The sequence below is a fragment of the Ixodes scapularis genome, unplaced genomic scaffold (assembly GCF_016920785.2).
Source record: "Ixodes scapularis isolate PalLabHiFi unplaced genomic scaffold, ASM1692078v2 PGA_scaffold6__148_contigs__length_123643588, whole genome shotgun sequence".
Taxonomy (NCBI): Eukaryota; Metazoa; Arthropoda; class Arachnida; order Ixodida; family Ixodidae; genus Ixodes; species Ixodes scapularis.
Genome location: NW_024609881.1, coordinates 90,755,095 through 90,768,599, shown reverse-complemented (window position 1 = coordinate 90,768,599; position 13,505 = coordinate 90,755,095). Strand labels below are relative to the sequence as shown.

The following is a 13,505-nucleotide window of genomic DNA, read 5'->3' as shown; positions in this document are numbered from 1 at the left end:
TAGTCATTTTTATTCACAAATGCAAACAATCAAAAACAAGTTTCTACAAAGAAAAAAGTGTAAAAAGATGTAAGGAGGATAAATACAAATACTCTATTCATAATTTAAATATTTTGATAATTATTACATTAAAAAAATTGAGGCTTAGATAACTCACCGGGAATATATCGAAGCCCAGACGAACTTTGGCAATGTTCACACAGGGCAGGAGACTAATTATAAATGGTTTAATGATAACAATATGCATTATTTATGACACGGGGCACTAAGCACGATATACATAAGAACGCGAATGAAATTGAACATAGACAGACGTCATACAGGCAACGGACTACGAACACCAATGCTGGTGAGGACAATGTACAATAAACAATGACGATAGAACGCACGTTTTGGTGTAAAGAAATTTTTTCATTTTTTTTTTTTTTTTTTAATATTTTTGTTTGCATAAGGGCCGGCCAGAACCCCTCCGCGGGCGGAGGCGCTAACCGTCGACCGTTAAAAAGGCATAGATCACTAAACGGCAGACTCGGCGACCGGATGTGACGTTTCTGCAACTTCCGAATCTCTTTTCCCAGCATTCTCGAGTGACCGCCAACTTCCTGTAGCCTGCGCAATCAGTAAGTAGTACGGACTTTTTTTTTTTGGGGAGTCATACGCGGAATTCATTAATTCAATCAGCGAACGACGGAAAGCCTACGGCGGTTCTGGTAACCCAATCGGAGGGTTTGAGAAACCTCCTCTTTGACTCTGATTCGGCTCTGACGTCACGTCGCTGTGGTGGCGCTGCTGTCGGCAGCCACAGAGCATGCGCAGACGCCAGAATGAATGGATGGATGGATGAAGCTGAACCCTTTGAATCGGGCGGCGACTTGCGCCACCTAGCCAGTTTTTTTTTTTCTTCTTAACATTTATTTATTTATGGCAAGACGCCCGTCATTGAAGCTAACGCCGACAGCAGCGTGACGTCTCACCCGCGTGTTGGCTTATAAAAAAAAAAAAAAAAAAAAAGTGTCCGAATCGTCATATCCGGCATTCAAAATTTGTCGATCCGCGTCGGCGTCTTTGTGTGGACATGCCTCCAGGAATCACAAGCGCGCCGTTTTCCTGCGTTTTCCTGGACCGTCCCCTCTCCGAAGATATGCTGCTGCAACTGTGCCGCTAGCCTTTCCTGGAGAGTTCCGGATCTGCTAGCGTGTTCTGGAGTGCCTTGCTTGTGCGAGGGGAACGACGGAAACGACATACGAAAACTCCCTACTGAAATTGCGTTTCTTTCCGGGTCATCAGGATCACGGGTTCTTTCGCAACAATTCGGTCTTGCCGAAGAACGGCCTAATAGAACAGATGGACGTTGAATGAAGACGCATCTCGAATAATAAGCAAGTTATGATATAAACGAAAAAAAAGAAAACACGCACGACCTTGTTTCTATTTATTTTTTATTTCCTTCTTCCGCTACGTACCCTAAGTCACGTCTTCCATAGTGATGACCGGACTAACAAAGCCTCTCGAGGACACCGTAACACGCGTAGCAACAATCACGCCCCTCCCCCCTCTCCATGAAAAAAAAAATGAATAAATAAAGACCAAGAGAACGCGTGATTGCGTGATTATCACTGGCCTACCGTCGGTGGTGGTGTTCGCAGTCTTACAATGGACACATTGTCTAACGGTGTCGCTCTTTCCAGTATACGTGCAATCTTGCTTCACTTAACCCCCCGTCCCCCGTTGTGGCAGATTAGAGACTGCTTTAGCGCGGCTAACGGACCTCTTGCACGTAGTAGACAAGACATGTCCAGCTGGCCAAAGGACCCTCTTAGTCCGTTGTTTCTCAGCCCTGCATTCGCACGGTTCACTTGACACGTCATTGTGCGCTGCATACCTTGTAAGAAATAAAAACTAAAACACCGTGTGTCGTCGCCAGTGTTTGTTTCCCGATGACTGTGGCCATTTTAGGTATGTAACGCATGGGCTGACTTAGTCCATGAAATGCTACTGCACCGCTCTACCCGAAATGGCATAGGATGGTAATCAACGTGCCATTTGTCTTATCAAAAATCTTCATTGCAATCACGCAGTAAATTTCATTCCGTAGTAAGCAAAGTCGTCAGTGACTTAATACCATTATCATCCTATAAGCTTCAGTTATGACATGACGTCAACTGAGGATTATATACAGTAGCAGGAGCATCCTTTCGTTCTGGTGCAGATTTTGACTCGAAGCAAGCGCTTCAACTATCTCGTGTACGTACTTTTATCGGGAGAGCAAACTGGGAGAGAGCTTGACACCGTTCATATTGTTGACGACTGCACACAAGACTCCTAGCCCTATCTTGTATGTTGACCGCTCGCTTTCTTTGCCCCTTTCTGCCCCGATTGCTGGCGGAACTATCGGTATCGGTATCGCCTCTCTCTCCGCAGTTCTCCCGACTGTGCCTATCAAGTCACTCACTAACTGAACTACGCTTCAAGGACAAAGTCTGAAGCCTGACCGGGAAAGGGGGGGGGGGGGGGGGGGGGGGGGGCAAATAGGCGGCAGTTTCTTAGCAAGCCTGAAATTCGTAGCAAGAGTTTTCAACGTTTTTTTTTTCCTTCCACAATGAGTTGGCGTAGAGATCGCATTCTACACTGCTTATAGACGCTTTCAGCGAGTCAGTTACTCGAGCTGCCACCAGTCGGCGCGCCCTTCGCGAGCTATCTGGGCCGCCATAGCCGACCTTCAGTTTCTCGCCGTTGCTCCGCGTTGTGTGCTGCACAGGCCACTACCGGAGCTTCGTTTTCGTGTTCATTTACGCTCCGCGTTTAAATCTTGTATTTTATTTAGGTCTTTTCGATATTTAGGACTTTCATTTAATCATTTGATATTTATATTTCGACATAACTCTTGTATTTTCTTATTTATGGAATGGAATCAGACAGCGAATGGGTCGACGATACAAGATTATGAGGCTTCAATGACCATGTAAGTTCATCCCATTCTTTTGTTGCTAAGAAAGGGCAGTCAACAATATTGCGACATATGTAAATTTCAACTGACGCAGTAAGGCTATCGCAGTCGTGTTTCTCGCTGCATGTGCGCGCTCGTTTCCGTAAAGCCGACCCGCATGTAAGCGATTTAGCGTGCTACGAGATGAGCGACGATTTCTCACTGTCGCCCTTCGCATCGCTCGGTTTTGGGATTTCTAGAAAACGTCGCTCACCGTCTTGGTCGCTTGCTCCGTCGCTTCCATGCGGTTTGCCTCGTCGCGCGACTGACTGAGCGACAGCGAAGCGGGTCGCCGTCGCTTATCTGGTCGCTCGCCAAATCGCTTACATGCGGTTTATACTCAATTAATTTCCATGCACACAACATTGAACCATCGGCGCCTCGATATTAAGTACAAACCACATGCAAGCGATTCGGCGAGCAACGAGACAAGCGACGGTGACCCGCTTCGCAGTCGCTCGGGCAGTCGCGCGACGAGGCAAACCGCATGGAAGCGACGGGAGCAAGCGACCAAGACGGTGAGCGACGTTTTCTAAAAACCCCAAAAACCGAGCGATGCAACAGGCGACAGTGAGAAAGCTCCGTCGCTGACTCTCGTCGTTGTCGCCGTCGCTCGTCTCGTCGCACGCTAAATCGCTTACATGCGGGTCAGCTTTACGGAAACAAGCGTGCACATGCAGCGAGAAGCACGACTGGATAGCCTTACTGCGTCAGTTAAAATTTGCATATGTCGCAATGGTGTTGGCTGCCCTTTATTAGCGAGAAAAACGTTAGAATGGGATGAACTTGCATGGTCTCTGAAGCCATAATCTTGTATTGTCGATCCATTCGCTGTCCGATTCCATTTCATAAATAAGAAAATACAAGAGATATGTTGAAATATATATATCAAATGATTAAATAAAAGCCAAAGATACCGAAAAGACCTAAAGAAAACACACGATTTCAACGCGGAACGAAAAATAACGCGAAAACAAAGCTCCGGTAGTGGCCGGTGCAGACACAACGCGGAGGAACGGCGAGAAACTGAAGGGCGGCTATGGCGGCAGGGTCACGTGACGTCAAGATGGCGGCGCCCATGAAATGTTGCCTGAAAGGGTCTATACGAAACTGCGGGAAAGACGAAGCGTATGACGTACGATTTCTGCCCCTAGCAAAACTAAACACTTGCCTCCTGGTGCGTGCAGCGGAGAACAGCTTATTAAAGAAAAGCTCATCGGAGAAAAGCTTACCATTTAAGCGAATTAAAAAAAAAAATAAAAAAAAAACTCACCAAAATATATATATATATATATATATATATATATAGGCAGTTTCATTTGGATTCAGGCAATGAGGTGCAGTCGTATTTTTTTGCCTCACATTTTAATATTTTGTGGCACATGTTTCAAGAAGAGCAATCCTTTTTCTTTTTATGTCCTGACATGTTTAGTTTCCGAAAAAAAAAAAAATCTCTAAGAAGCGGGAAAGAAGGTGAGATTTTGACGATTGTCTTGTGTGGCGTTTTCGAATCACTCTCAATCTCAAAGTATTTTAAGAAAGAGCATCTATATTTTTTAGTGCGATATATATGCAAGTAGGTAAAACGACATGATAACTGCTATACGTCGCTCCAATCTTTGTAAAAGATCCCCAAATATGCCTCCGCGAACAACTGTAACGCTGTATATACATATATAAATAAAAAAAAAAAAAAAAAATTTGTTAGAGGTATATGCACTGGTTTTGAGTTTTAAGCCTCTAAATATGCTAACAAATTATTCGGTTCTGTTTTCAACATGAATTTCGCATTAAAAGTATAAAAGTTAGCATTTAGATATCTAGGTTTCCAATAGGAAGTGTCTTTTACTCAAATGTTTTACATTATACTTCGATATTTCTAACGTAGTATAGATTATGTAGCGCATAGGGTTTAGGATTGAGGCCTCTCCAATCATGGCACCGACGGATATTGTCTGAAAACCTGCTTTCGGCAGTTGCGATTTTATAGTGTTTGGAATTGCAAACTTGTTATTATACGCCTAACGACATGTCTTTTATATGGTTATTTATTAAACGTCCCTTAGATTATAATAATAAAGAATAAAATATACAGCTATAAGCCTATAACCCATAAACCCATTTGCTCTTTTTTAGCATATTTAGAGGCGTAAAACTCAAAACTAGTGCATATACTTCTAACGGAATGTATGCTGGCTAAAAGAAGGGTGTGAAAAAAAAAAAACATAACGCAAGAAAAAAAAAAATATATATATATATATACAGTGTGTTGAAATTGAACGAAAAGTGAAAATTTTCTTTGTTTCATAGTTTATTTCTCAGTACTCGTACATGATAAAAACACAAACTTTGCTTAATTTGGAAGGCAATGAAAGGTTCTACACGTGGTATTATTTTAAGAACAAAACTAGACATAGTCCACTAAAAAATAATCCGCAGTTTAGGTCACAGTTGTTCGCGGAGGCATGTTTGGGGATTTTTACAAACATTGGAGCGACGAATGATAAATATTAGTTGGAATGTCGTTTTACCGACTTGCATATATATCACAATAAAAAAAAAAAAAATATGGAAGCTCTCTTTTCAATACTTTGAGGTTGAGAGTGATTCAAAAACGCCACACAGGACAATCGTCAAAACCTCATCGTTCTTTCCCGCTTCTTTGAGATCTTTTTTTTTTTTTCTCAGAAACTAAACATGTCAGGGCATTAAAATAAAAAAAAAAAAGAATTTTTCTTCTTGGAACATGCGCCACGAAATATAAAAATTTGAAGGAAAATAAAAAAATACGACTGCACCTCGTTGCCCGAATTCAAATGAAACCGCCCATACATTTCACGAAAGGTGAACAAGTTCGATAATGCGAAAACTACGCGTCGCAACGAAAAAAGGCTCATGTCGTTTTGGTCCGGGGCCAGGGGCCTATTTAGGAAAATTATTAAAGTCCGGGATAATTAGGTCGTTAATTATTTTTGCGTAACTAACTTTTTTCAATATTGTGTTTAAGGGCATGGTTTCAATTAGAAAATTGTTCAGCATCATCAAAAAACACTAAATCAACAAATTGCAGGACGATAGAAGGCACGCGAAGCATTTTACGGCTTTCTGAAAAACCGCTTAGATTCGACGGGTTTTTAAGTTTCAGTTTGCTATCGGAGCGCATCTCGGCCCCGGCGGCACCGCGCCCCGTGGAGAAATAGTGCAACCAGCCTCTGCTGCGTCGCGCGATGACAGCGCAGCGGAGGTTGGTTGTCCTTTGCGAGTTAATATGAATAGCTGTAGGTGTTTGCTTATGTAATCAGTGTCGGCGTGTCGGCTAAGATGTTTTCTTTCTGTTATTTTAATTAATAAAACATTAGTTGCGAGAACAGCTTCGTCCCGTCGTGTTTGTTGTCTTCACTCCGTTTTCGTCGTTTGACTAGTTCTTGTATAGGTCACGAGTAACAACGGTGCCAGTGTGCAGCTGTGGAGGTCATGGGTGGTTCTCCGTAGAAGGGCACTATCACACGAAGGCAACGTGTGGAAACATCAGCACGAACGGCTAGAAAACGTGCATGTCCGTGGAAGAAAGACACCTCGATATCCTACTGACCGTTCTACTCATGTTTTTAAAGGTTAACAAAAGCTCCTAAGAGAATTTCATGTACCGCGTTGTCGCGCATGCACTTTCGGATTTTTGGCATTTGCAGTTTTGCTGTTTAGGTTTGAGGCAGACATTCTTACGCTTTCGAACTTTTTCCTGCTCTTCAAGTTCATAAATTTTTCAGTTAGGGTTTTAGTGCCCAGAGAATATGCCACAGAAAAAACTCACCCGCAATTATTAATTTTAAGAGCAATATACCCAATAAGCTTAATAAATATTACAAAACGGACATTTTATTTTTTACAAAGCTGACGAATTTTAATGTTAATAAATTGATATATGTTACGCATGATCCAACAGCCTCCATATAAAAATAAGAAGAAAACAAATCGGTGAGCTTTTCTCCCGTGACCTTTCCTCCGGGATTCCCTGGTACAGCCCACGGCGAGAAAGCGTTCTTTTGATTACCCCGTAATCATCTCCTCGAACAACGTGACATATGACTTACAACAACTTATGAGCAAGATGACATTCGTTGCGAAACGCATTCTCGTCCCGTTCGACGCGTGCGGGTTAATTGCCCAACAACCCATAGAGCAGTTGTGCAGCCATCTCCTCGACGTACTTCCCTGCTGGCTGTCAAGCGCTTAAGACTTCCTACTTGGACTCTCTGAAATTAATCTGCCCATTGCGCGTCAGCTAACCCGAGGCACAAGTCAACTAATCCACGGTCGAACTGCTAACACATCATACAAAAAAACTGTCTGGGGCGTGGTTCTTCCTTGTATGGCGGTCCTGTCCCAATGGTCATACAAAAACTGAAGACACGTAGATATACACCTTTTTGTTTCCGCGAAATGCCCACGTTCGATAGACGCGCTAATCAACACTCCATTGCCAGTCGATCCATCGAGCCAGCCCCACGCACCTCAACTTATCGGAACAAGTTTCAACATGCCACGGCGCGAGGCAGAAAGGAAACCACCGCCTCGTTAGCGCGTTTCCTTTTTACAAACGACTACCGACCGTTGCGCGTGTGTACCGCTATCGGAGTCGTCCAGGCCAGGCGGATGAAAACTTTCTCGAGCGATCTGTCGGTAATCAATAAAGTCCCAAGGAGAAACTGAAACGTAATCGCGGCGTTGCGCTACATCATCTCCAAGCGGATGCGGTCAGGCAGACGTCTCTTCTACCAACCGAGAGTCTGGGATTTAGGTCACGAGGTCTTCTTGCCTTCCTCTGTATGTCTGTTTCTTTTTTTCTTTATGCAGTCTTCGTTTCCATAACCTTCTCCGCCCCTCAGAGTGGGAGGAGGAGGATCGGTATTTCCCCCAAGGTTGTTTTCTTTATATGTTTGTCTGAATGGGTCTTCAAAGCATGTCGAGAGAAAGTTTGTCGGCTTCAGTTGGCCGCGTCTGGTCGTTGTGCTCTTGTCGTGTGGTGACTCAGCTCCCATCGACAGCAAAAAAGAGGCAAGTTCTTTGAAGCTGTCCCGGTGCAACCTCTTTTTACGTAAGTTCCAGTTGGTATTGCTTTTTTGCGTGTTTTTGTTCTAAAGATGCATTTTTGTCAAATTTCGTTCCGTGAAGTTTGAAAAGGGCGACTGGTTGATTCCTATGCGGGGTGCATTAAGCTGACTCTTGGCGACGATAGCAGCATGCTCTGTTGTGACCTCCTGGAAAAGGTGTCCCTCAAGTTGAGCTTGCACAGTGACGTAATTGATGTTCAGTCGTGGTGCTTTGGAATGCAGATCGCTGGAACTTTAAAGAAGAGCGTTTCGGTCCAACGTTCCCAAGGCGGAGTTCGAACTTTGGACAGGTATATTTCGGTCAATTGAATTTCATCCGCTTCTTTAACCCGAACTCCATTGGGTCCGAAGTTCGAACTCCATGGAGTTCGAATTTTATTTGCTCCCTTTCCCCAATGGCGTCTTTGGATTCAACCTCAACATTCTCGCTGCTGTTGCTTCCTAAATGATAAATCACAATGCACGTAGTGGCAACAGGAATCAAAGCTGTGCGAGCGCTGCCGTCACCGTCAAGAGCGGACGGAAATGGTTACAGCCTCTCTGCTCGGCATGATTGGTGGTCTCCTCTCCAGCGTTCGCTCTGCTAAAGGGGAAAGAGTGGAAGGCTTTGTGGGACGACCTGCTATCCTGAACCTGTAGTTAACTGCAATGCAGGAAAAAGAGCTTTATGGCGAATTCCACTGGTCGTTTTGGGGCGCGCAGGGATCCGCCAGATCCGAGATGAAGCAAGCGATCCGAACCCCAGTGGAACATGACCACTCGTCCGGGATCGGCGGATGCATTCCCGTCATTCACCTTCCCGGGAACCTCCTTCCCACGGTCCCGGATCTCGATCGAAGCACACACTTTTGCAATCGCAGCACTAACAACACGTGTTCAACGCACCAGCGAAGTTAATCAATTATGTGAAAGATGCGTGTCGATAAGCGATGTGCATCAGCTTAGCCCACTGTCCAAGTAGGTCTTAATTTTCGGCCGCTTCCGCGGAGGTCCGAAAAGGCAGTCGAATTCGTGCGAGGCATACAAGCAATCCTCGTGGTTGCTGCTACTCGAGCCGCTGCTGCTGGAGGAGCTGCTCGAGCAACTTGACGACGAACTGTCATCAAGCAGCAGTAGCAGTAATGCGGCCGCCACTTCGCGAGCGGCCATTACGAATTATTCCAAGGCGAGATGCCCCGCGAGAAAGTCACGTGTGCGCACCGACCGCTGGCCATGGCTTCCGGTCGAATCCGCCGAATTTGGCGGAGGGACTTTTCTCTGATCCGGATCGAGATCTGGAGTGGGAGCTAATCCAAAACGACGATCCCGTTAGGGTGCCTTCGTGTGCGCTTTGCTTAGGGTGGAGACATCTGGCCATTTTGTTCCCACTTTTACATTTATTTTTTGTTGAGAAGCGCGTGAAAAAGCGTGTCCCTGACTCCCTGCACGCGTCTGTGGCGCTGACTGTGCTATGGCGACATTTTGTTTTCGTCGATTTCTTTGTATTTTCCCCGTGAGCGCGTGCTGTCGGCATCGGGTACTACAAAGGGTGGCATCACTCTAAACAGAAGCTCATTGAGGCACCCTAGATCCCGTGTGAAATAGGCGCGCTCCAGAAAAGTCGATCCCGGCGCGCTCCAAAACGACCCGTGGGATTCACCATTACTAGATCGCTCCGATACCCCCCGATAACGATACCGAGGGCCCTAATCTGGACACTTGGTGAAAAGGTTGGCGAGAAATCTGGTGGCCGTGATTGGCCGTCGCTGCACTTGACCTTGGCGCCGGCCAATCATAGCCGCCGGATTTCTCGCCGTCTTTCTCGCCAAGTGTCCAGATTAGGGCCCCAATGCATGTGCAACGGCGGCGGCGGAGTATCGCTGGTATCGTCTGTAGTTATCGGAGTCATCAAAACGATCTACTAAACCGTCCCCGTTGCGCTACATCAAAATACAAATGACTCGTTAACCTTACGCTTCTTTCAAACTCCTTCGCCCGGCTAATAGCACACGCAGAGGTCAGACACACGGAGGTCAGTTGCCGTGAAAGAGAGCGACAGTCCGCTTCGTGTTCGTGTCCCTCTACCTGTCGCTGTATTTCCCCCACTTGCTCCTCGCCACATGCCAAATTGACAAAACCGGGCGATGCACCTTCACTCAAGGTCACGGGTTCGATTCCTGGCGTGAACATGCTGCAAGCCCATTTCTAGTGGTCATTCGCCCGTTGATTGCATCGCTCCTTACGCGAACTTTCGGATATCCGAAGATCTCTCGAGGTCCGGCGGCAATGGCGGTGTACCCGCGACGACGGTGCCGGCTGTGGCCTTCGGCCTAACCGCGATCGTGACGTTGCGTGCGTAACAATCTGCCGTAATCCGTACGACACCGCAGGTAAACGCGCATGCGCAGTTTTTGCGCGGCGTTGTGAGTGGCGATGGCGAGAGCTGTTGAGGCGTTGCGTCATCACCGTTTACTACTTTTAGATTTTGCGAGGGTTTTTGTTCGGTCGACACGTGCCGCCGCAGGGGTTTTTATTCCTTCCTGGCATCTCAAGACGGCGAGGTCGTTCCGGAAAATAAGCACGACGGACTGTGAGAAAAAAGAGGCTTTTCATATGATCGCAGTGCGCTCAGCTCGGAGGAAAGCCCTCTGCATTTCGTTTACTGCAACCGACCGACAACGGAAAGCCAGAAAATACGTGGTCTTATGCCCGGACCTAGTCCCACTTGAGCGACAAACAACAATCTCAAGCAGGTGCATGAGGCTCGCGCTCACTCGTGCTTTCCTCAAGAGCGCCGGAGAGTCTGCAAGCCCGCAAAAGAGTACTTCGGATGCATGCTGTACGTACTTAAGTTTGGTCGTTGTTTGTTGTTACTGTTTGTCGCTCAAGTGGGACTGGGCATTAGCGTTCTGCACTGCTTTGTCTAGCCCTCATTTCTCAGAGATAAAGTAAACCTGCCTGCCATGTTGCTGTCGATTCCAGTCCGTCATGCTCGGCTTCTGTTTATTTATATCTGCTTTATTGGGCTCCGTTCAAAGTTGGGCAAGTTGGTTATGCATAGCTATGAAGAGGGAAACAGCGCCGATAGTACGGAGGACAAAGAACGAGGAACACACAGGCCGAGCGCTGACGGCATGAAAACACAGACAAACACATCGGACCGGGGTGTCACTGGTCTGGGGCGTCTATGTGCTACCGGGCTGCCACTGGTCGGTAAGAATTTGAGAGGAGCTCCACATCGAGTGACCAACGCCATTAACTTTTTGCGGTCCGCACTTTTTTTTTTTATTATTATTTTTATTTGTATACCGCGCCGTTTGAGGGCGTACATGCAATTTTAACTTCTCACCCTGCTAACCCTACAACTGAATCTGTGAAAAATTCCTTCGTGGAAGCAAGCGATTTATCATACATTTAAACGAATAGCACCATATTTGCCGGTCCGGGGCCTTGTTGCAACACCCTACAACTGAATCTGTGAAACACATTTGTTCGTGGAAGCGAGCGATCTATCACGCATTTAAACGATTTATCGGCGAAAAGAAAAAAAAAAAATCATAATTTAAAAGCACACTAAACTAAACCAGTCCTGCTCTTTTACCCAGCACTGGGTCTTTCAGTGTTGCTTCGCTTATTTGTTTTTGGTTTCACATTGGCAAGAAATCGCAGGATGCCAAGCGAATTCACACTCTGCACGCAAATAAACTCAAACTAAAGCCTGATAGCGTTGGTCCTTTCCTTGTTTACTACACTCGGGCGAAAAATGCCGAGTCACTGAGTTGTGTGACCATGCGCGGCTGTGTCCGGTACTTCGCTGTGCGCATGCTCAGAACGCTTTCCACGGCGAGGCATATAGCAATGGCGGCACGCAGGACAGAATGAGAAGGCAAAAAACGTTTAATATCGAATCATTAAAAAAACACACACAAAAAAAAAAAAAAAAAGTTTCCGCATTTTTTAAAAAAGTACGACCTCGTCTAGCAATGTTTCCGTGACCGGGCACAATAACCCGATCTTCAGATTTGCCATCCTAAACCAGTTGGACTTGGGTTTTATCGCCCCAACTTTTTATCTAATCTGTCGTGTAAAACCCGGCACGGAGGACCGTCCAGAATTCAAGGTCGCCGCGCAGCGCAAATAGCCTTCCATTACACACGCGACGACAACGTTTCAGCCTTCTGAAAGCCCAATCCCTGACAGCTGGGATGGGAGAAGGGGGGGAGGGGAGGGGAGTACGGTAAAACCAACCTTAGGTAAAACCCTCCCAGGACCGCTTCTTTCCATAAGTGTCAGATTCGACCTTGTCAAGACCACGTCGTGGTCAAAACCGCCACATCTGGCGCTACTACACAAAATACGTTCTTAAACGCACACAAGCGTTGCGTCAAATGCTTTCCCCATGTCCGTAATCATCTTATTATATTCTTTCTGTTGCCAGTCAATGTTACCACCCAACACGCTCTTCAGTTAATGTGGGCCGTTGTTTTTCGTAACATCCGCAACAACGCAACGTTGCACTAGCGTTTGGGGTGCTGCCGACTCCGGTCAAGGAAAAATAAAGTTCACCAAAACGCCGCCCCCCCCCCCCCCCCCCCCTTTTTTTTTTTTTCTTCTTTGTTTTGAGTGTAGTCGAGGATTCTCCCTCCACCTCATCCCAGTTTTTAAAAGCTGGGGAAGACTGCTCAAGCAATGGCCGTCTTCCCCAGCACAACAAACAAGCATATGGCCGCCGAGCGGAGCCGGATACGGCAGGATGCTGTAACGCATCTTTTCGTTTGTTTGTTCTTCTGGGCTTTCGGGCTGTGGAGAGAGAGAGAGAGTGTCTGCTAGCGTGTCTAAGCTGAGGCAAGAGAAAGTTCGTTCTTCTCTTCTTTTTTTTTTTTTTTTATTAAGGGGGGGGGGGGGGGACAGGGGAGGGCGGTGAAGTCCGTGGTAGGAGAAGCGGTGGGGTCCGTAGTAGGAGGGGATGGAATGGCCACTTTGGTGGGCTTGTGAATATTTTTCGGATGTTTTCTTTCTTTTTGTACATACTGAGATCCAGAAGTGAGTTTTAGGAAGCTTACTTTTTTTTTTTTTTTTTTTTTTATGTTTTTGATCTGCGCCCGCTTGGGACGTCGCAGCGATACGCGGGAGGCGTAAGTCGCCTATTTTCTCTTTTGTTATGAAAGTTTGGAGGGATTCTTTGCAGATTTGAAGGATGGGCAAGTAGAAAACAAAGCGAAGCAAAAAAGGAACAAAAGTACACACGTCTAAAGTTGGCTTGACCCAGATTCCTTTTCTTTCCGAGAATGAAGACCGACCTTTGCCCTCGGCTCAAGAGGTGCACTTAAAAGCCTCGCCCACATGCCTTTTTTCTTTTAATGCAGGAAGTGGCACTCGGTCAACAAATGTGATGCTTTTCATGAGCCAACCAGTCAGAAAAAAGGTTA

General features: G+C 46.1%; 1 protein-coding gene across 2 annotated transcripts in view; it reads left to right on the top strand.

The window, feature by feature from the left end:
- Positions 1-13,505, top strand: part of LOC8039036 — a 36,810-nt gene that overhangs the window by 19,640 nt on the left and 3,665 nt on the right. Inside the window, exon 1 of one of the 2 annotated variants that reach the window (XM_029971624.4) lies at positions 7,914-8,081. The exons of the other annotated variant lie outside the window; for it this stretch is intronic. The gene's annotated coding sequence lies outside the window, so the exon portion shown is untranslated. Of the gene's footprint in view, positions 1-7,913; positions 8,082-13,505 lie in introns of those variants that run through there. 2 annotated transcript variants of the gene reach the window in all.